This window comes from Populus alba, chromosome 4 (genome assembly GCF_005239225.2).
Source record: "Populus alba chromosome 4, ASM523922v2, whole genome shotgun sequence".
Taxonomy (NCBI): domain Eukaryota; kingdom Viridiplantae; phylum Streptophyta; class Magnoliopsida; order Malpighiales; family Salicaceae; genus Populus; species Populus alba.
This window is the reverse complement of record NC_133287.1, coordinates 20,429,199-20,442,420: the sequence shown is the minus strand read 5'-3', so window position 1 is coordinate 20,442,420 and position 13,222 is coordinate 20,429,199. Positions and strand designations below refer to the sequence as shown.

At 30.6% G+C, this 13,222-nt stretch overlaps 1 long non-coding RNA gene across 2 annotated transcripts; it reads right to left on the bottom strand.

Moving 5' to 3' along the window:
- Window positions 1-3,116: 3,116 nt before the first annotated feature.
- LOC118038958 (uncharacterized) lies at window positions 3,117-6,879 on the bottom strand. 2 transcript variants are annotated; one of them, XR_012169667.1, is made up of 4 exons: window positions 5,255-6,877; window positions 5,037-5,111; window positions 4,691-4,955; window positions 3,117-4,492 (listed from the first exon to the last, which is right to left on the bottom strand). It is a non-coding gene; the product is annotated as an uncharacterized lncRNA (long non-coding RNA). The 2 variants fall into 2 exon arrangements; XR_004685857.2 differs by having other exon boundaries at window positions 3,117-4,955; window positions 5,255-6,879.
- Between the last annotated feature and the right edge of the window lie 6,343 nt (window positions 6,880-13,222).

Below are 13,222 nucleotides of genomic sequence, written 5' to 3'. Positions count from 1 at the left end.
GCAAGGTGGTATTTTTTCCAAGCTAGCTCACATGGTTTCTTGTGTTTTCTCTCATTATTTTATTTAGGAGGGAGAGCATGACCCTTTTGTCTTCTTGATTTAAGTAATCTATTTTGTACATGGTTAGGTATTATTAAGAGTATCGTCGCATGTGATCATGGTATAAATCCACGGACCAGCACATGCCACATTTGTGTTGAAATTAATTAAATAAAATGAATGTGATCTATTTTTATTTTAAATAACTTCAATATGGCCAATTATATTCTTCTATTTTTGTTATTCTTTTACAAGGGTCACTGATCATAAAGTATCCAAATCTTCACGTAACATCCTTGCCTCAAATATTGGAGTATTTCAATTCTTCCCCATGTTAACAAATAAGGAGTAAACCTCAAAAACAAAACAAAAAATTATTATTGCTAAGAGTATCATCGCATGTGATCATGGTATAAATCAACACACCAGCATATGCCATATTTAATTGTCTTTGAAAATTAAAAACAATTGTCTTTAACTTAAGGGCTCTTATATCATTTACATATATTCATTTAGTAGTTATTGGGTGTGCTTGGTGTAATAGGGTAATTTAATAAATAAGAAAATTAAAAAAGAAATCAGGTGAATAGTGTCAGTCATCTTCAGACAACATGTGCAATGCCTTCCAGTTGTCAAAACCATGATTCTGGAGCGGCTTCGAAAGCATCCTGGCGTCCCCTCTATGGATAAGCAACACATGTAGCATGATGGTGGTCGGTATGATGCGTATAGTCTTTTGTTTTTTTTCCTCTCTCCTACTCGATTTTTGTGTTGGAATTTGACACATCCAAGGGAATGAGGTAATATGGGCTCAACAAACATGCCGACTCAAGGCACTAGGACTTGACAGTCAGTCAAGTCTAAGACAACGTGAGTTTGGCAATCATGCCAGGCCCAAGGCATTTGGACTTGAAAAACAACTAAGTCCAGGACAACATGGGTCTCGCACACATGTCAAACCCAAGATATTTGAACTTGACTGTTGGCCAAATTTAAGGTAACAACCATTCTCTTTTGGCCATGTCCTAGGAAATGAGCATCCCTCCTTGGCACACCAAAGGGAATGAGATAATGTAGGTCTAATAAACATGCTAAACCCAAGGCACTTGAACTTGGTAGGCAGCCAAGTCTAAGACCACATAGGTTTGTCAGACCCAAGATATTTTGAACCTGACAGTTATCCAAGTCCAAAGTAACAACCATCCTTCCTTAACATATCCAACGGAATAAAGTAATATGGGTCTGGAAAACATACTAGATCCAAGGTAATTAGACTTAGCAAGCAACCAAGTGCAAAACAATATGAGTCTAGCAAATATGCCAGACATATGGTACTTGGACTTAGCAGTCAAAGAAATGACCATCCTCTCTAGACACGTCCAAGAGAATGAGGTAATATGGGTCTAACAAACGTATCAGACTCAAAATACTTGGACTTAACAGTCAACCAAATCCAAGACAACAAAGGTCTAACAAATATGCTAAATCCAAGGTACTTGGACTTGGCAGACAACCAAGTCTAAGACAACATAGGTTTGGCAAACATATCAAACCTAAGGTATTTGAACTTGGTAGATAACCAAGTCCAAAAGAACAACTATACTCTTTTGGGCACACCTAATGGAATGACCATTCTTTTTTGGTGCGCCTAAGGGAATGACTAACCTCTCTTGGGTTTAACCTCAGGGAAGAACTCAATCTCAATGGGCTTAACTACATTTTACATCTTAGATCCTAATTTTCTTATACTTTTTAGGTGTATAAAAGTCCTTTAAGGACCCACCATATTCCCATCAAATATTATATGAATGTAAGAGATATACATCCCTCATTAAATGCTAGCAGGGTAAGATTACACTTTAAACCCTCCTCTTCACAAAAAGACAAGACTCATAGGCTATAAATATACAATGAGACCTTCAGAACAAAGGTTTACAATCTTTATTCTCTACTACATATATATTTTCAAAACATCTCTCTCTAGAATATTATTATATTTCTCTCTCTTTAATATCTTACTTATTTAAGCATCACAGAGTCATCACCTCCTTTAAAGAGGATCTTTTGCATGTACTAGCCCCAAGCTCTCTTGGCTTAATAAGCACCAAGTATATGCTAAAAAACACTTTGGCTAAGAAGAATGGATGAGATTTCTAGAACTAATTGATTAATCGATTATCCAACCTGAAAACCCTATTCCTAGGCTAGTTCCTAGGCTAGTTGGATTTTTAGGACTTCATCAAAAGGGAAATTGCGTAGGCATGTGTTTATAAGTAGTTTGGGAAGTTAATTAACTTGTGTTGATATTGTTGTTTTAATGATGTTAGTAAGAAAAAAATTGGTTTATATTAAGTAAATTAATGATGGTAATCTATGGGGTTATGTTAGACGAGAAAATGGCATAGACATATACATGAAAGTAAATAGGAACATGAAAATGAAATTGTTGATGAAATGTATAAGTAAAAAATAATATGAAGGCTAAATGCATGGAAAGGTTTAAATGGTAAGATGATTGTTGACCTATTGATACTTGGGTTTTAGTAGGAACATAGTTTTGAAACCCGACCTGACCTATCGGATTGACCTAGGATCCAGGGCTGGAATCGAGCCGAGTTTAAGAAAAAATAGGAAAAGGAAAAACTCAGGATGACCCAACAAGTTGACCCAGCAAGACCCGGTCAAAAACCCAGTTACAACTCGTTGATTTTTGTTTTTTTTTATTAAAATGATGTCATTTTGATTTTTTTTTTTTTAAAAAAAAGAATTGATTTGAATGACTTAGTCAAAACCCGAAATCCAAGTCTTAGGTCGGGTCATATTTAAAAACTATGGGTAAGAGGTTCATCCAAAGTGGAACTGGTTATTTCAAAAGCGAGATTCAAGTAAGGACTCTCCGTTACCTTTTTAAATTATTCCTCAATTGATAAAAATTAAAAAAAAAAATATTGATTAAGGCATAAAATAAATACTGTAAAAGAAGAAAAGCCAGTGAAAAAAAAAAAAGATATAAATTATCTTAGAAACGGGATAACAGAATTTTAAGAAATAAATTGCTTTTTAAGTAGGATAATGACATGTCTGTATATATGGGGTTTTTAAAAAAAAAATGAAATAGAGGACATGAAGGTGAATTTTTTTTAAAAAAAAAGACAGATAAAAAGAAATAAAGATTGATTATGAAAGCTCAATTGTCTTTATCTTTCCCTCAATGATAAAAAAACAAAAGATTAAAATCCCACTTGCTATGAACCATCTCGTCGGCTGCGAATGAAAGGGCTACCTCAGCATGTTTTCTCTTTGGTAGCCATTGATGACAAGGGAGAAATGCTTTGAAATAATAGCTTTTGAATTGGGTGTTAGTTCAATGCAAATTAAGTGGCTCTAGCTTTTGAACTGGTAGCCATTGATGAACTCTATTCACAGAAAAAGATGCTTTAATGCTTTCCTTTCCGTCGCTTTTTCTAAAGAAAAATCGGTGATTGCTTTCTTTGAAACGGCACCCACCCACTTGTGCCACCCAAAAGGAAACATTTGATGGTGCGTTCCAGCATTTCTCCCTTTTTCTAAAGAAAGTTTCTTGACAATGCATCCTTTCTTGTCTTTCCTGCTCAAAAGGTTTTGATTCCTAGCCTTCATTTCAACTCAGCTGATCAGCTGTACAGTTCTTATCTTGACAATGAAAACTTTGACCTGTAAAATGAGAACACACACCTGTAAAAAGGGTCCAGTCGTTTCTTATTTTGGTTCGAGAAATTGCATGCGTGGACATAGCATGAAAAAGTCCAGAAACCATGTAACTTAATTTGTGCCATCGCCTTGAAAACTTATATTGGGCCATTGCCTTGCGTTAGTGTGTAAACTATCCATATATACTGGGCTACAAGCCCTATCACTTATTCTGTATACTTGGGCCCTGCAGATACGTGATGCAATTTTTGTCTCATTTCATAGTTGTTTTTTTGTGTTATAAAAAATAATTATTTTAATATATTTTTAAATAAAAAAAATTAAAAAATAATTATGATAGGTCAGTATTTACCAAAACAATTGAGAGCATACCTTGATTTTTTTAGAATATTTGTGAAATTGTTCAACTATTCTTCTACATTGTTAACCTTAATGAATTTAAAAGATTGGAGCGAAAATGGGATTATGGAGGGAAAAATCATGATTTGCGTCGTCCATAATTTCAAGGCCATGGCTGCTTCAGAAAAACACACCAACAGATTACCTCCTTTAAGTCCCACAACTCAGCTTCATAAAAAATTCGAGATATTCATGTATCTTCCCCTACAAAATCCCCATCCCAAATCAATGAGCAGAGCTTGTACTGATAATACTGAGACCTTATCTTTGTTACAGAGTCTGCAATGAATCTTCATCTACCTTATCTTTGTTACAGAGTCTGCACTGAATCTTCATCTACCATGTCTATTGAGGATCAAGCAAGCTTGCCAATTTTAGAAATGAAAAAACTGAAGGTAAGAAAACTCTGGTGAGACAGAGGATTGAAATATGTTGAAATCAGTAAGTAGGCATCTAAGGGTTGAATGCCATAATAAAGAGCTGGAAATTTTCTCCTTTTTAATCAAATTTTCTCCTTTTAATCAATAAACATGTTAAAGAGCTGGAAATTTAATAAACATACCTCACTGAAACCGATTCCAAATCTCTCATTTTGTTTCGATCACTTAAGCACTGATTACAGAACTTCTTGGCCTCTGGGATCTAATGGAGAGTGAAACGGGCGAGCCAAGTTTCTCAAAGCATCTGAAAACCTCCCTTCTGAATAACACAAAGACACGCACCTAACACTTCTGAAAACGTGCATTTCTAAGATCGGGAATGGCGGGTTCGGAACACGTTGATTCCTTTGTCTTCCATCAAGGAAATTTTGGGTAATGGTCAGTTTGCTAAAATATGAAACAAAAAATTAGGAAAAAAATGATGGGACAGTTCATATAAACCCAAAATGGTTTAAGAGAAGAACCCACCTGAGGAAATTGATAGTAAGATTGTGCTCCCTCCCTTGCTATTTATTCGAGGTGGCGGAGTTGCTATTCATTTTCCTAAAAAGAAAATTTGTTGTGCAATCAATTAAATTAATCAATGCAATGGGAAAGAAAGAAAGAAAGAAATTATTGAGGCAATTAAATTTAAAATAAAAATAAATATAATTGAAAGCGGACAGATTTGAGAAATTCAAACTTACTATATTGATATATATAGGATATGAGAAATCTTGTACCACTCTGACCCACTGCCCTCGAAGCAATTTTGCTGAAGAAGCGGACACCTCCGAATTTGCAGACGTGTTAACTTGGAGAAGCATTGCATGGCTGTTGAGCTTGGCAGATACTTGAGATTCTTACAATCGCAAATTGTAAGCTCTTGAAGAGAAGAAAGGTTGGCCGACCAGTCTGGCAATGCTTCGTCAAATTCCTCGCCGTCAAAATAAAAGATCTTTAACTTCACAAAGGAGGTGAGGTGTTGAAGTTGATGCGGTGGACTCTTCAGGTTCTTCCATCCAAATATCTTTAGTTTTTTCAGGGAACCACCCAACTGGTGGATTGAATTCATTCCGGGAAATGCCTCCAACTCCTCTGAGAAACTACCAATTTTCAATACCTTCAATTGGTTGAGACCGCAGAAGAAATCTTCCGGGATATGACTTAAATTCTGACAGAAGCTGATTTCTATTTGAATAAGAGAATGCAATCTTCTATTTAAACCATCAGGAACTGAGTTGAAGTAATTACAAAAGCTGATGACTAGTGACTGAAGACGAGAAGGCCACAATTCTCCTCTGTGTGAATCGTCATCGTCATAAAAGAAGATAGGCTCCCTGCAGTCCTTGACTTTCAAATCCTTCACATTTGCACGGGATAGAGGCCAGCTAACTCGAACAGTTGCTTTTCCACACAGATCAATGAATACACTTTTAAGAGAATGCAATTCTAGAATAATAGACACCACGTTGTAGCACTTATAAATAGACAATACCTCCAGAGCTGTAAGCAAAACATCGTTGCAAAGATTTAGAAGACAGGTGATCGAAACTTAATTTCAACACTGGTAAAAGTTGTTTGGTAAGATTAAACTTCTCAACAGCTTCATTGTTTTTTATGGACAACCATTTTTCCTTCTTCTCAGAAAGCAACATTCCCCCTATAATACTAGCAGCTAATGGTACTCCCCCACACTTTTTGGCAATATCGATTCCGACAGCCTCCAATTCTGAAGGAATCGACTCTCCTCCATTTCTAGACACTATTTTCCTAATAATTGACCAACATTCATCATTTGACACAGTTGTTTCAGTTCATGCCTAAACACAGGAGGATTCTCCATTATGGATGCTACTAGTGGAAGACGAGTCGTCACAACAACAGCATTACCATGATTAATCCCAACGACTTTTAACAGACGATCCCTTGAACTCTCCCACTTCCCATATTCTTCATTCCACACATCATCAAGTACGAGAAGAATTTTTTTATCCTTCAACTGTCTTTCAAGATTTGTCATTATTGTATTTATACTACTTATCCCACCAGTGTTTTTATCAATAGTTTGCAACATTTCTCCTAAAATCCTTTCATCATCAAAGCTATCAGAAATACAGATCCAAAATATCACATCAAAAAGTTTTCTATCTTTTACTTCTTCGAGCACCATTTTGGCCAGGGTGGTCTTTCCGAGACCGGCCATTCCCACTATAGGAATGACAGAAAGAGCTTGTTGTCTGCAAGAGCTAACCAACAAGTTCATAATTTTAGAGACATCATCACCCCTTCCTATGACAACTTCTGAGCTGCCAAGGAAAGAGTCTGTCTTTGGGTGCAGGCTAGTGCAGGCTAGGTTGAGGAGTTGTATATAGAACTCCAAGCCCATACCCAATTGCATCTTCTCTAAGCTCGTCACAAGAAGCTGCGTACCTTCCCTTTCAGACTGTTTTGAATCTCTACCTTCCGTTTAAGAATCTTATAATCAAGCTCATCAGCACATTTTATTATTATAACTCAGTAGTTTAAATTATTAAGTAAAATATTAATATATAATTTATATTATTTTTTAATATATAATTTTTTAAATTTAAAACTTGTATAAATTCACTCTCTAATTATTGAGTTTAGGATTCTAACATGATCTAGCATAGATCTCGTGTTGGTCCAAGCCTTCATAAGTTAAGTTTGGGCTGCGCTTCCAAGATCATATAATTACTTATGCAAAGAACCATCTTGTCTTTAATTAATTAATTTCATGCATTTAGTGTGCAGGTAAATGTTTTTCATCATTTTAATCATCAAGAATTGACCCAAGGTGGGGTCAGGTGGCAAATGGGACATTTGGCCCATTCCTTTTTGTGAAGAATTCGAACTTACCAAACTCTGTATATACCACATTAAACCTTAATATATTGTTTGAAAGTACACCTTAATATATTATTTGAAAATATCGTAAGAACTGTTTTATAAAATATTTTTTATTTAAAAATAAATTAAAATAATATTTTATTATTATTAACATCAATATATCAAAACTATCCAAAAACTAAAAAATATAAATTGAAGAAAAAAATAATAAATTTTAACAAAAAAAAAAAATCTAATTTCAATGTCAAATGAGCACAAATGTGTTGTTTGGCTAGAGTTTTGATTAACTTCAAGTTCTATCAGCCAAATTTAACATTGATTAAGGAATATTCATATAATAAAATGGGTTAAAAAGATAGATTTCACCCCAATTTCAAAGATTCAATCGTCGTTCTAAAACTTTAGGATTCCATGGGGTAAGAATTTGAAATCCTAAACTTGATGCCTTAAGATGATGCTTTTGTTCTGCTACTCAAATGATGTCGTAATTTAAGTAGATGGAATCCAAATACGGGAAGCATGTTAAAATATCTTTGACAAACCAGGATTTGCCAAAATACAAAAGTGATCTTAGTTTTACACTATTTAATTGACTCGTCTTATGTTTAGTATCAGATCAATATTTTTAAAATGAAAAAAAAAAATTCATGCATTACTAACATTTTTTAGCAGAAAAAAACTTTAATCATGTGGGGGTTAACCCCATTAGCTTGATAGATTCAAAAATAATCTAGATAAATAAAAAAAAAAAATTTCACTAAAAAAAAATTGAAATAATGTTTTTTTAAAAAAAAATATCAAAATAAAACACGTTGAACTAACCGAGATTACTCAGGTTAACCTGAAAAATCTATAGCTTTAGTCATAAGACCATAATAACGCAATGGAAAAAAAATCAAAACAATTTATGAAGTGTAATTCTTAATCAACTCAATGTTAAAAAAAAATCAATTAAAAAAAGAATCTAGAAAAACTACTCAAGTTAACTTGTCAAATTCATGACTCGGGTCATGAAATTTAGATAACCTCATAAAAAGAAAATCAAAACAGATTATGAGATCTAATTTTCAATCAACTTAGTGTTTAAATGATAAAGTTGAAAAAAATCAATTAAAAAGGACACAAAAAATAACCTATGTCAACCTGATTTAACACGTTAAACCTATGACCTGGATCATGAGACCATGATAACTTTATAGAAAACAAATAAAAAAAAAAAACAACCCGAGTTATGAAAGTATAATAACCTCATGGAATATAAACTAAAAAAATTACTTGAGTTAACTCAGGTTAATAAACAAACTAGTGATCTAGGTCATAAGGTTAGAATAATTGTGAAATATAATTTTCAATCAACTCAATATTAAAAAATAAAATTAAAAAAAATAAATTCAATTAAAAAAAGACTAGAAAAATGATTTGAGTATACTTGGGTTAACCTAACAAACTTGTTATGAGACCAAGATAACCTCATAAAAAACAAATCATAAAGTCTAATTCTTAATGAATAAAAATATATAAAAAAAACAAATCAATAAAAAAAAAATATGAATTAACTGAATTAACCCATCAAACTTATGACTTGGGTCATGAAACTGAAATAAGTCTATAGAAAGCAAATCATTTTTATTTTTTTTTTGCTTTTTATTTGATTATCTTCTTTTCATTTAATTTTTGTTTTGTTAATAAATAAGGTAATAAAAACCCTTTGTAAGAATATTGCATGGTACTTGCATGAATTATTATTTTTTTTTTTGCATTGAAACATTAATAAAAAAAATTTTGCTTTATTTATTGTTGATATTTTTTTAATCATATTATTATATTACAAAGCTTATCAAACCTATTTGAATTAATTACCTGAATCTCATGTTTTTATTGATTTTATAAACACAAGTATCACCTTAACATCATTTTTATATTAAGAAAAAATTAGTTTAGCACATATCACGAGCCACCTATATAATAATGTCAATAATGTAAAAAAAATAGTACATAGTTATTACTAGATATTAGAATGATGCCTAGCTTTTTAAATGTTAAATCAGTGATAATTTCATACATTTTTTTTATTATAGATATAACTAGTTGTGGACCAACGCTATACTGTAGGAATTTTTTTGTGTTAAAAATAATATTTAGATGTTAAATCAGTGATAATTTCATACATTTTTTTTTATTATAGATATAACTAGTTGTGGACCAACGCTATGCTGTAGGATTGTTTTGTGTTAAAAATAATATTTAGACAGCACAAATATATTTTAAAGAAGAAAAAAAAATTACTATGACTTGATTGGTTAACTAGACTAGTTCAATTTAATTAATTATATTTTAATCAAATAAAAAAATAATAAGAGCAAATAAAACAAATAAAAAAAATGATAACAATAACCTAGGAAAGATATAATGCATCAATTAAAGCTGCTTTTTTTCTTGGAACATGCCTTGTCTGCTCTCGAGTAGTGCTTCGATGTTTTCTTGAGGAGGCTCAAGAGTTGCTTTAGAAGTATCTGTCGAGCATAGGCTGTGGCCTGTGGTTGCAAGATAATACAAAATTACTAACATATCGAGCTGTTTATGGTTCCGAAATTACCCTGCAAGTAATTTTCACTATTGGGATCGTTGGGGAAAAAAAATATATATCTCTGTTCATATATATTAACCATTTTTAATAAAAACGACTGTGTTTTATTTTGTTTTTACAAGATATTTATCTGTTCATATTTGAATACAAAAATTTATAAATGTAAATTGAAAAATTTATATATGCATTTAATTAAGTAGATTAATAGTTATTGTATAAATAAATAAATAATCAGTATGATAAATAAAAAAAATAAAAAAAATTAAAAGACAAGTATATACAAGATATTTAATATATAGTAATGCGGGTCATTTTTAATTATAATTTATTTATTAAAATTAATTTGTAATATAAATTGCCACACATAAAATTTATTTAAAAAAAATATTATGTAAAGCTATACATATTAAAAATATTGTAAAAACAAATAGATGAATCGTACTAATCTCTTAAAAAAATAAACAAATCTAATATAATTAAAAAATAATAATTTCTATTTTTAAAAAAAAACTAAATAATCCAAGAAAATTACAGAGAATGGATATTAATTAAAATACAAACTTAAAAAATATTTTTTAAAAAAATACATATAAAAAATGTTATTAATTAAAAAAATCAAAATTAAAAAAAGAAAGAATATTGAGGCCAAGCACCTAACCCATAAAAAAAATAGCACGTGCATAGGCTTTTAATTTTAATTTTTAAGTTAATGAGATGGAAGACATATCATCCATCTCAATCTCTCTAACAAAAAAAATAGACAATATGTCGTCTATAATTTTCAAATTCCATCCATTGTGATAACTAGAAAAACAGGGTTTCTATTTTTTCCATTTAAAAACTTCTTTTCAACTTTTTTCTCTCAAAACATCTAAAGAACACTTTAAGAACCTTGTTAACTCAATTTATGACCTCCAAAAACACAAAAAAAAAAAAAAAAATCATAACCCAAAATAAAAAATCTTCTTGAGCTTAAATTTGTTTTTTTAGGCACTTTCAAGAAGGAAAAAAAACATAATTTAAACTTTTCTCATTATATAGAATTATTTGACATAAAATCAATTGCTTTGATGACTAGAAATTAGAATCGTTGTCAGTGATAATTCTCTTTATCTACAACAGAATCTAGCAACCCTCTCTCTTTATCTTGCCACCAATAAAGGATTGAAAAATGAAAAAAAAAAAAATTGGCATCAAATTTGAATTTTCTAAAATTAAAGGGACCAATCACTTAATAACTAAAAAAGATAGGAGATTAAAATAAACCTTTTTATTCTAAGTCACCACCTATTTTACCCTTTCTTTTCATTTAAGTTCCCAGTTTTTTAATTTAACTTTCCTTCCCCAAAACATATGCAATTAAATGTTAATTTGGGCTTAAAAAGATTTAATTGTGAAAACTAAAAAAATTAAAGGATGAAGTTAAGAATTAAAAAAAAAATCATTACTCCAATTCATGTAAACAATTAAACACTAAATAAAGCTACAATAAAATCACGATCCCTTTAAGATTCTTTTAATAATAACAACTATCATAACATAGTTAGTCAAATACTCGGCTAAATGTTTTGTACAGAAGTATAGCTGAACCCACGAAATTAAGAGATGCTTTCTCTATCACTCTCCCTTAATTTTTTTTGTTTAATCTCTACTTTATTATATTTTAATTAATCTGAGTTAATTTAAATTAATTTAATTATTTATATATTAACTGGATAATCCAATAATAATCTGGGTTTAAATTCTCTAATTGGATAAAAACAACTATGTTTTCAACTAAAAAATTGTCTTATCTCCACTTTATTGTCAAGATCAAAGGAAAAAAGAAAAGAAAAAATTGTCGAATCTCCACTTTGTTGTCAGAACCTCGCAAAAGCTCATACCAAGATTCTCTTTATACATAGAAACAAAATTCTCTCAAGACTTTAAAAAAGAAATTCATAGAAAAAAGAGAGAGATAAAAGCATATTTGTTGTCGTGTCCTAATAATTCGTAAAAAAAAGTCATGAATCAATGTTTTTACAGCAACCAAATTCTGATAATTGCAATTAAATTTGTGCATAAGAAATAATTAATGAGAAACGTTCTTTATATAAATTATTCTAATAATTGAGAATTAAAAATATAAATTAAGATGATGGTGATACTTAAGCAGCTAGCATGGAATGGTGACCGGGGGAGGTTCTATTAGGCACTAGAAGTTGAAACTTCTTTCTTTTTTTCTTTTTTCTCAGCATATTCTCAGAGGAGTGCGTGCAAGAAGTTTTGAGAAGAAAACAGAGACATCACAGAATATAACTGCCGCACTAGCCCGGATTAACTCGTGAATTAACGAATCAAACTGGTTTTATTTTTAAAATGATGTTGTTTTATTGTTTTAATGAAATAATATGAATTCAGACATTAATGTTAAGAAAATAAAATGATAATATTTTAGATAAAATTAAATAAAAACATTAAAACATGATTAATTCACTTGAATTTTGTTGAGTCATCTGAATTTTGACTAAATTAATTTTTTTTTTTATTAATGTGAGTGTTCGGGACAACTTATATGTACCTTAACTAATTCACATGGAATTTTGAAGTTAACGACCATGTAAGCTTCAGTGGCCCTGAGATTTATTGGAACTCAAATTAATGAACTCTAAAAATAAATTTAAAGTCTGACCAGTTGAAAAACCAGTATAAATTAATATGGTAAATCAATCGATGTCTGATAATTAAGACCGCAAGTTAAAATAACATCATTAACTTTATGCTGAAAGGACATTTAACTTTATGGATAGAAAAAAAATTAAAATATATATATATATATTTGGGAAAAAAAAATCTCTAGCTTGATTTTCCAACTACCACTATAATGGCTTGATTTTAGGCAGATAAGCGATATATTTTGATTTATTTATTTATTTTAAATAAAAAAGGTAGACAATCGCCCCTTTAAAAATTAAAAAAAAATATATATATATATAAGGCCTAGGCAAGTATGGGTTTGAGATTTTTTTATTCACCGAATTGTTAAGTCCACACATCTATTTTTTTTTTTTTTTTCAAATTCCTTTTACTCTTGATTTAGGTGTAACATAAATTTATTAAAAAAAACTATTAAACCCGGTTGAGTCCTTTGATGCGAATTGTTGAATTCAATGGATTGTAACACAACACTTGGGCTTTTTTTTTATATGTATTTCCTCTTGATTTTTTTTTTTAAATG